The following is a 10,700-nucleotide window of genomic DNA, read 5'->3' as shown; positions in this document are numbered from 1 at the left end:
ACTAACAATCACATGCGACCCTACCTGGAATCCATCACGCACGTTTCTGCACGTTAGAGAATAACACAGCCAACACATCACAGCAAGGAATCACAGATGCGCGCGTGCCTTAATTATAAGACAGAAACCACTTGGGCACGTCCCATACCGTGCCTAGCAGTTTCTACCCCATAATTAAGCATCACATCACGCGATACAAACACACTCGCACACTAACTCACACCATGCGTCACTTTCTCAATCCTCGCACCTCAAGTCAATTCCCGCTCATTCTCAACTCTTCCACCACTACCGCGCCCGCGTAAAACGCATCAGGTCAATGGTCTTCTGACCTCGTCAGGCATTGTCACCCCGTCGGGCCGGGCATCGTCACCTCGTCAGAGACGGCATCGTCCCGCGTAAACGAACATGCCTCAGGACGGAATCCTACCTCTCCCTTTCCTTAATTACCGTGCCCGCGTAAAACGCATCAGACCAACGGTCTTCTGACCTCGTCAGGCATCGACACCCCGTCGGGCCGGGCATCGTCACCTCGTCAGGGACGGCATCGTCCCGCGTAAACGTACACGCCTCAGGACGGATCCACTTTTCCAACCAATCCTACATTTCCGTACCCTCGTTCCACTCAAACCACACTTACACACAGCCAACAACCGCACGGTCCAAACACAATTTCACATTTCACGCACATTTCACTATTCACATACACTTCGCAAATATACAGTCTCACCACACAAGCACACCACGCAATCATACATATATAACACGCGATCCCAAAGCACAATCACACATTCTTGGCACTCGAACATATTGCGCAATCGCACTGCCACACCATCACACCTCACAGCCACACACGTGACATATACGACCACACGTACACAACCCGAAACACAATCCCAAATCAGCCAACTACCACAAATCGCACAATCACGCACAAATTCCCATTCAAGGCACAATCTCAATAATTAATCGCACAAATTAATTCCAATCAAACCTCAACATCACAGCCCTAATCCAAGCTCCCTAAACCTCAAAATTCTTCGCCTAATCAGTCCGCAACCACCAAATAATCAGTCACTCAAATCAGTCCCGAACAGCCCCTAAAACAGTCACAAAATCGCCTAAACCGGGTCCAAACTGGGCAGTTGCGCAGTGACAGAAATCTATTTGAAATAAATAGTAAAAAAACTCCAAAAATTATTAAATTTGAATATGTTGTACAAAACATCTCAATGAACATTTTCCGTGAAGAAATCGAAACCCATTTCTAACTGTAAATACCTCGTTTTAACACTCAAAGTCAGATGAAATCCGGTTCGCTCAGACAGCCCCTCAGGCCATCAAAATACAACTCATTCGGTACCCAAATCATTTTGGAAAATCTTGAAATTTTTATATATTATAACCACAAATGTCCCCAACAATTTCCGTGAAGGAAGTATTTTGAAAATAGGCCTGGAAAAATTTATAAAAATTCGAACAGACCCGAAGGTCGGGTGAACAGTAAATCGGGCAGTTTTATTTCGGTCCAAAGATGGACTTCCGAATGGCATAAAATGATTTCCAAAAATTCCCAAATTAAAATATGTTATACATCAAGATGTTGGGAACAACTTTCATGAAGAAACCTTCCTCAAATTCGGGACACACAAGTCACAGTAAAAATAACAAAAACCAGCGACGTAGCAGCAACCTAACTGGAAATCAGCCAACACACAACACCGAGCAAACCAGCCACTAAACTCACCCTAAACCGAGCCCTAAACAAGCCTAACAATACCCAAGGTCCTAGGCGACATTTGGGGAGGTCACTTACCTAAGAAAGGCGAGAAGAACCGGCTGGATGGGCGGCTGAAATGGGCGGAACGGCAGCAGCAGCAGCAGCCACGGTGATGATGGGAGGAACAAAGATGAAGAGAGAGAGAGAGAGAGAGAGAGAGAGAGAGAGAGAGAGAGAGAGAGAGAGAGAGAGAGAGAGAGAGTGATCGTGGAAGGGGGGGTTCTGGCCAGAAGAGGGAGGAGAGAGAGAGAGGTCAGCTGGTCAAAAAGGTCAACAAAGTGTGGGTGGAATCCAAGTGTCATTAATCCATAGCATTGGACACTTTTGCCCCTAATCCAATGGCCCAAATTTGATCCAATCCAATAATGTAGGGGTAAAATGGTCATTTGTCCTTAACCCAAGCTGACCAGACCTGGTTTAGCCTTAACCAGCCTTGGTTAAACCCCAAAAATTAACCAATTTTCGGAATTACTCAAAAATGGCCTAGGGGCATTTTCGTAATTTTTCGATCCCGAACCGAAATTCCAATTTTTGCACATACGTGTTCCATATGTGCGTGGTCAACATAATATGGCGTCGGAATCGCGAAATTAGCTTCTTAAGCCCTCGAAAATCGACTGCAAAGCTCCGGGAATAAAATAATATTATTTTTTACTTCCGAGCCAAAATTCCAATTTTCGTCCGAAACCACTCCAGATATGCGTGGCCACCCAAAAACGGCATCGGCCTCGAAAAATAACCTCAAACGGCCTCAAAATCCAACATCGGTGTCCACAGGGGCAAAATCGTAATTTTCCCGGTCCCGAACCGAAATCCATTTTTTTGCAAAAATGGTTGGCCCCAAGGTTGGCCAAGCCAAAAACGTCATCGGCCGTCCAAAATTGTCACTTTCAAAATTCTCGATTCCCGGGCCCGAATTCCAAGAAATGACTAAAATCGAGCAATCGTAACTTTAGCTTATCTCTGGCTAACGGGTGGCTCATTGAGATTACGCGCTCTCGACCCGTGACCGACATTAAGTCAAATCACGTTTAAGTTCACTCTACCCGGGACGACCTCGGTTGTCATATAATTGCGAGGGTCTGTCGCTAGTTCCCTTCGGACACGATCAATCAAATAGACCGATCTCGGTTGGCTCAAAACATTCCCTCGTCAATCGATATGGTCGAAGATCGAACCAAGGTCGAGTTCTTTGGTCGTGCGAACTCAATCCCGTACTAGCCTTACCCCTAAGGTTAGCATCCCGTGAATGCGCATTTCCGGGTGAGATCTCACTATAAGTGCATTTGCCAAAATATTCATTTCTTAAATCCCGGGAAAAGGATCGAAAATTCAGACTGTTACATGTTATCTCTCAATTGCTACACTCTTTTTTTCTGCGCTGATATCACTCTAGTTTTCAGAAGACGGGTCGCACGACTTGGTTGATGAAGATTGACAGAGACTAATGATAATAGTTGTTCGCTGACGGTGTTCTAATTTATTTTCTGGGTAGATTCTAATCGTTAAGAATTATAGAATGGAGGACAAAACAGTAATTCAAGGACAGCTTATTGCAGTTTTGCTTTCGGACAAGAATGCGAAAATTCCTCGGATTAGTGTGAATCCACGTGGTACTTGGAACGTGTACCCAATATTTTTCCGCCATGAAAATGCTTCGTCAAAGTTGGACAAACTTTCTCCTCGAGCAAACGCGAAATCTGCACCTGCGTACCATTCGGACTGGTTTATGCCAACACTCGGAGAAAAGAGGGGGAAACCGTTTCTACATTCGGTCACGAGTAGATCCAATGCTTCCATAGCAGCCAAATGATCCTGCCTTGACAATATGAAGAACCACACCATTTCCACTTATAAATCACAACACTGACTTCATTACAATGTATAGGAACTTTAGATCCAAAGTAAAGAAAAAGACTCGGCCACAGCAGCCAAAATATAACTCCACTAGTATGCCATCACCAATAATATGCCTACAGTACGAGGCCACATAGCATCTATGGTAAGTTGGTAATCAAGAGTTTACTTACACGCCTAGAATCTATTGATGAAGAAGAAACAACCCATTATCGGTCTCATCTACCACTATTAAGTGGTGACATGACCTGGTTTTTCGTGCTTTCCGAGGGCCTGGTGTTCATGGTCTTAGTACTATCCATGTACACGGTGAGGTCGGTCGTCTCTCCCAGCAAATGAATCGCCTCTTCTCCATTCAAATCGACACTGCTCATCTGTGGATGGTCAGATTTCACTTTGAGTCCCTCCAATTCAATTGCCACTTCCTTCATGGTCGGCCTCTCCTCGCCTTTTACTGTCAAGCATCTCTTTGCAACATTGGCAACTTCCCTCACTTGCTCGTTGTTCCCTTCATTTGCAATTACTCTGTCAACAATTTGGAACAATTGATTGTTTTTCAATGACGAAAGAAAATGCATTGCTAGGCTCCTCTCCTTTTCAGGTCGGTCAAAAGAAAGCGCCTTCTTCCCGGTTATCAGCTCGACTAGCACAACCCCGAAGCTGTAAACATCGCTTTTTTCTGTCAGTTGGTTTGTATGCAAATATTCAGGGTCCAAGTATCCCAATGTCCCTTGAACTAGAGTGGACAATTGAGTTTGATCAAGTGGGACTAATCTCGAAGCTCCAAAGTCAGAAACTTTCGCAGTGTAATTGTCATCCAGTAGGATGTTTGTCGACTTGACGTCACGATGGATTATGGGAATAAAAGCTGCAGAGTGCAAGTATGAAAGGACACCAGCGGTATCTGAAGCAATTCTCAATCGGGTATCCCAGGACATCTTGGCAGACTTGTTGCGGTTGTGGATGTGGTCGAATAGAGTTCCATTGTTCACGAACTCGTACACTAACAAAGGCACTTCGGTCTCCAAACAACATCCCAAAAGCTTGACCACGTTACGATGATTAATCTGAGAAAGCACTATGACTTCATTGACGAACTGTTCGATTTGGGTCTTGTCCACTAGTTTGGACTTCTTGATCGCAACAACTGTGTTATTTGGCAACAACCCTTTGTAAACCGTACCGTATCCACCTCGGCCAACTATTCTGCTCTCATCATAATTATTGGTGGCCTTCTCTAGCTCTTTGGCTCTGAAGATTTTTGAGGTGTTGGTGGTTCTATCACGTTCATGTAATTGTTGCTGCAAAAGCAAGCCACCATTTTGCTTGAAGTACTGTTCTTTGAGCCTGATGAGTTTCGTTTTCTTGATTCCCAGATAGAGAAATCCTGCGCTGAATAGCAGCACTATGATCCCCGCACCAGCACCTGCATGACATAAACAGTTCTTTTGTAAAAACCACTGATATATCTAAATTTTATGATTGCACCATGTAGAGGAAACTATAATTTTAAAAGGTTTCTTTAGACAACAATATACAGCTTCCTCATTGAAAAAGGGAACGAAGCTATTAGTGAGACTAAGTAAATTTTGAAAAATCTCAAGGCAGTGAACAAGTTTTCATTATCAATGGAGTTTGAATAACCGTATATACGAAAAGCCTATCCCTTTTTCAGAGTATACAATCATCTATTTTATGATATACATGATCAATTTTCGAGAATCAAACTATTTTAATTTGACACCGTGTTTGCAATCTCCATCTGTAGGTCGTCACAAGACGAGAACTATCCTACATGGTCTTTGGTGATGAACTTTGGATAGGATGGAGCCTCGTAAAATGTTGGACAACTACACCGGACCAAGGAAGTGGGAGACACCTGGATTGCACAAATAAAACTAAAAAAATAATTAGGAATGAATTGTTCCTTTTCTATCTGAGCTGTGCCACCATAAATGCTGTTGGTGTCGCCGCTTGTGACCACCGGGCGATGGTTACTGCTCCCAGGAGACCGCCCCATGGTGGTTGTGACTTTCAGGGAACATCGTCGAGGGACTCTCCCTCTCTCTTTCTCTATGGGTTAGCTTCTTTTTCAAGTACTTATTTTTTTTGAAATCCTTCTTCTGAGTTTTTCAGCTCTCCGTAATGTGATGGAGAGATTAGTTTATCATCAAAATCAGCTGATTTAAATATTGTTGTTTGAGGCAGACACCCAAGTAAAACGACAGAACATACCAACGAGTATCTGCACCAAATGTGATGTATTAGCAGTGCATCCTTGCCCATCCTTCCTGCCATCGCCATGATAACCCTTTGGGCATGAACAATTATAACCCCCATCAAAGTTATGGCAAATCCCTTTGCACTGGTTCTTATTTGAATCAGCACATTCATTAATATCTGCAAAAAGCGCACACATATCCAAAGTGATGAACTTGAGAAGAAAAGAAAAGGATAATAATAAGTAACATTTAATCTTCCCAGATAAAATCAATAGTAAGGACAAAGTAGAGAATGTCAATGTGAAAATACCTTGACAGCCATTCGTGAGATACGGATTGCCATGGAAACCTTCTAAACAAGTGCACTTGTACCCCACTCCATTTTCAGCATCAGTACAATTGGTGTTCTCGGTGCACATGTAGTTCGCACTGTTCTTGGCCACTTCGCATTTTTTATCCCCTATCGCCCAGTCGAGAACGACGGGCACGTTCTCAAGTTCAAGTCCCAAAAGATCACCAGAATTGAAGTTGTAGAAACCATTCGCTGCAACGAAAGCATAGCTGCAAGGGTTGAAACGTAGGACTTCTTCATGGTCTCTATAGCTGTCGATAGAGAGGTTGTAGTTGAATGAGTTCCTAGGTATGCTTGTCTCGCAGCAACCGATACCCGAGCACGAGCCGTTACTCACTTCAGAAATGTCATTGCATATCGACAAACATCCAAAGGTGAAATTGCCCTGACAGTCTGAGAAGGTCGCATACGTATCGCAACCGACAGCAATGAACTTGTTCTTGGTGTTGGATATGGGGAAATCAATGAGGATGACCGTGGGAAAGTAGCTTAAAGTAGCATCCCTCCCTGAAGAGTCATAGCAGTCTTGGCCTGCCCACATGGCTACTCGCATCTCGTGATCCTCGAGAGAGATGTTGAATATTTGCATTCCATTTCCTCTATAATCCATATAAGGCGTTGGAGGGTCAGTAGAGTCATCACAATCGACTCTAAATGAGGAAGGTCCGATGCGGCAGTGGGATTCACTATCGCTCGATCTGAAGGGATATGGAATCGAGAGGTTTCCGCAAGTACTTCGGCATCGAGGCTTGGATCATCGGCTTCTGCTATGTGGATGTAGTATGGACCCAATATGATGGTCGTAACCACCACAACTTTCGAGAGAAGCTCATGGATGAACATGGTTCTTCAACTCTTCAAATATCTTTTGATAAATTAACTTGATAGGATCAAGGGCATACACATAAATAGAAGTAAAAAGGTCTTTTTATAAATAAAAAAAACTGTAGTTATGGGTATCCAAATAAGAATTCCAAAGACCTGGTCCCGTTGCAATAAACGTTGAGTATTGACTAGACTAGATAGGTGGCTTTCCTTGACAATTTCCAAATTGATGATTTGAGAGTATTTGCGCCCAACAACGACGGACAAAAATATGCTTAAAAAAAATTTATTAACGAGATTTCCCCTTCTCAAAATATGTGACATTTTCTCATCTTGAAAAGTCTATCACACGGCTAACGTGATATTGTGGATCAATCACATGTATATATCTTGATCGATTTGTGTTCGAATATCGATATAAATTCTCCGATTTTAGTTTTCAAAATAAGAAAAAGTAGTTGTGGTTGTGGTTGTCCAAATAAAAAGTCCAAATACCTAGTTCACGTTGCAATAAGTGTTGAGTATTGACTAAACTAAGATAGGTCGCTTTCCTTGATGATTTGAGAATATTTAGACTAATAAAGGTCATTCCGCCCAACATGGATGGAGAAAAATGCGCTTAAAATTTTTATTAATAAGGTATCTCTTGACGTAACTAGCAAGGATCATCTAGAAGGGGGTGAATAGGTTATCTTAAACTTTTGATCAATTTTTAAAGCGAAAACAAATGATCAAGATTAAAGTCTGAAAGATATTCAGATTCTGAGCAGACTTTATAGACAATGTGCTAGTGTGCAATATAAAAGATAGAATAAGAGTTTAGGGATAGAGAAACTGCACACAAGAAATTATAGTGGTTCGGCTTAGATCAAGTCTACATCCACTCTCTTATGCTGATAGCCGACTGGCTGAATTTCACTATGTGATAAAAAAGGATTACAAATTCTGAGTGATATCACTCTGTGAATGATAGAACTCTCTATCTCATACAATCACTCTTACAAAATGTCCCTCAAGATCTCAGTGTTTGGCTCAAGAAAGACAAATAGTAGAATCGGAGTATGCTCAGACTTTGGACTTGTTGATTCTTGACTTCGTTCTCTACTTTCTGCTCCTCGTTAATCTTCTTTTATACTTTTTTACTTCCAAACTAGCCGTTGAACAGTCTTGAGAGAATCATCTTCCAATCTTCAACTTGGATAGTTTGTATAAAATCGATTGGGTAGCTGTTGGTTGACAAAATCTGAATCTCACTAAATATGATCGTCCATACAACCAGAATCTTGGTTGCCATAAGTAGAGCTTAATCCGTTGTGAAATATACTTGCCTTAATGTTCGAATGTCAATCAATTATAGCATTTTAAGATTGAGTCAATCAAAACTTTCGTTCTGTGAAATCCACGCCAAATCACTAGCCGTTATGTTCATTTTAAGTAGTTTCAGAGTCTGAATAACTTCTGGTTTTTTGCTTCACATCCAGAATTTAAGTCAGTGTGGGTCTTCAGTAAGGTCCGTACTTTTTAGAAGTAAAATCTGAAGTTCTTCATCTGCTTAATATAAAGTCTAAGTGACTTTTACAGTAAAGTCTAAGCTTCTTGATCTGGTTCCCGTAAAGTTTAATGATCTTCCTTCTGGTCCTCGTAAAGTCTGAATGTCCAGAAAGTTTAGTTCTCTCGAGTATTGGAATTCCCATTTCCAGAATATATCTACCTGGATCAAAATACTTCAGAGTATTTATCAGACTTACAAAATTCGTATGGACAGTTTTGTAATCTTCAAAATCTATTAGGAGGTTTCCTTCACATCTCCCCTTCTCAAATCATGCGACATTTCCTCGCCTCAAAAGAGTCTCTGTCACATGGCTAACGTGGCCTTATGGACGACCCGAACCGGCCGGCCCACCCGAGCAAGAAACTGTTGATTCGGGTCAGTTCAGCTTTGGATTTGAAAATCGAAACAGCACCAGCCAACCCTTATATAGAAGATGAATTACAACGAAATCCGCGGTGTTCAGATCTGATCATTGCTAAGTACAAAGGACTTCGGGAGTCCAAAATTGATTTTGAGAATCTTCTCAGACTGGCCTGTAAAGTTTCAGTTAATGTTGCCAAGTCGACACGGTCGGTGTCCTTGGCAATTTCTCATGTACGACAATATGTCTCATCAGGAGTTATTGGCCACTGACTTTGGGTGCGAGTATAAATGAGGCAGGGTCCTTTCATCATCCTGCTAAGGCTTGAAAAAGTCAAGCAAGTACGAAGCGGACGCGGTGAGAGATCACAACCCCACACCCGGAGAGTGGGAAAGAAGAAAAAATCAACAAGAGCAGGCTGGTTTGAGCTGGTGCTGTGAGCCCGAAATGTGTTTCATGGTGATTGGGTTTATGCTCCTAAGCATGAAATATCTGTTGCATTCTGGAAGAGAATAACGTGTATCTTCAGAGTTATCAATCATATAATTTCAAAGAGGTAAATAATAAACATTTTTCATTTCTAGATAAGATTCCATTACATACTTTTAAATTAAGACAAGATACGTCGCGCGCATATATATATATTGGTTGCTAGGTAGGATTTCTAATTTAAAATATGGATTGTGGTCGATACGTATTTGTGCAGAATTATCATCCCAAGGAATTTATTGTTCCTTTCATCTGATATCCGAGTTGTAAATTTTTTGTTGTATTTTTATATTTTTGAGATAAATCATATCTTGCTACCATCGCGGTAAAAAAGAAACGCAATCATTATTACCAAAAGTCATTTTGAAGAAACCAGGCTAGTCGAATTACGAGCATAATAGTGTCTCTTATTGGGCCTTAGGGCAAATGTGACATACCACACATGTATTAGACACCCTAATTAACTCTATTTGACATGTGAAAATAAATCTGACCAATGTATATTCCCTTTGTCGGGCTAAACTTTCATAATCATACATGACAAGGAAGATTATGTTCCACGCAAATAATTAAGTACTTAGAAGCTGGTCTAGGTAGGACTTCACCAAGATTCATTTTTATAAAAAAATTCCGAGAATACCAAGAAAACCTATCAATCAATTTAGGTGGCGGACATAATTCAATCATATTTTCATTTCGCTAATAAACGATGGGGGTTTAGGTGAGACGTGCATGTGTTTTTCAGTTCATTATATGTCTTCCATTAATAGGCGGATCTTTTCTTTCCAACACTACCTGTATAAAAATATTTTAACGCCAATAATGAATAATATAAAAACTATGCTAACACCGAGAGTGCAAAACAACCCACCCTCCTCATCGATGAATCTAGTTCCATATAATTGGTTCACGACTTGTTGCTCTTTCGTTGTGTAAGACAATATGAATTCTTCAGCTCTAGGTTTATTTTTGTAGATGCCTCAATATATTGATGAGCGCTCCACGTATGAACGTCCAAATAATATGGCTTTTGAATTGTAGGTAAGATTTTGACCCAAATAATTAATCGACTAGCTTCAAAGAGGTAAAATATAAAAAATTTCAATTGTTGCGTTGCAAAATTAAGATTTCTAAATAAGACTCCATTATATACTTTTAAATTAAGACAAGATACGTCGCACATGGATTTTTTTTTCCTTTTTCTGGGCTAGACTTTCTAATTAATATGGATTGCAGTTGATACGTATTTGCGGAGAATTATC

The 10,700-nt window shown here is 41.1% G+C and overlaps 1 pseudogene; it reads right to left on the bottom strand.

Annotated features, from left to right (window-relative positions):
* Positions 1 to 3,631: 3,631 nt before the first annotated feature.
* LOC115662064 (putative wall-associated receptor kinase-like 16) lies at positions 3,632 to 7,069 on the bottom strand (annotated as a pseudogene).
* Between the last annotated feature and the right edge of the window lie 3,631 nt (positions 7,070 to 10,700).

The sequence above is a fragment of the Syzygium oleosum genome, unplaced genomic scaffold, assembly GCF_021117445.2.
Source record: "Syzygium oleosum isolate NSW1041296 unplaced genomic scaffold, Sole_v2.1 Sole_v2.05, whole genome shotgun sequence".
NCBI classification, from domain to species: domain Eukaryota; kingdom Viridiplantae; phylum Streptophyta; class Magnoliopsida; order Myrtales; family Myrtaceae; genus Syzygium; species Syzygium oleosum.
Note: the sequence above shows the minus strand (reverse complement) of the source record. Positions and strands in the feature narration are given on the sequence as shown.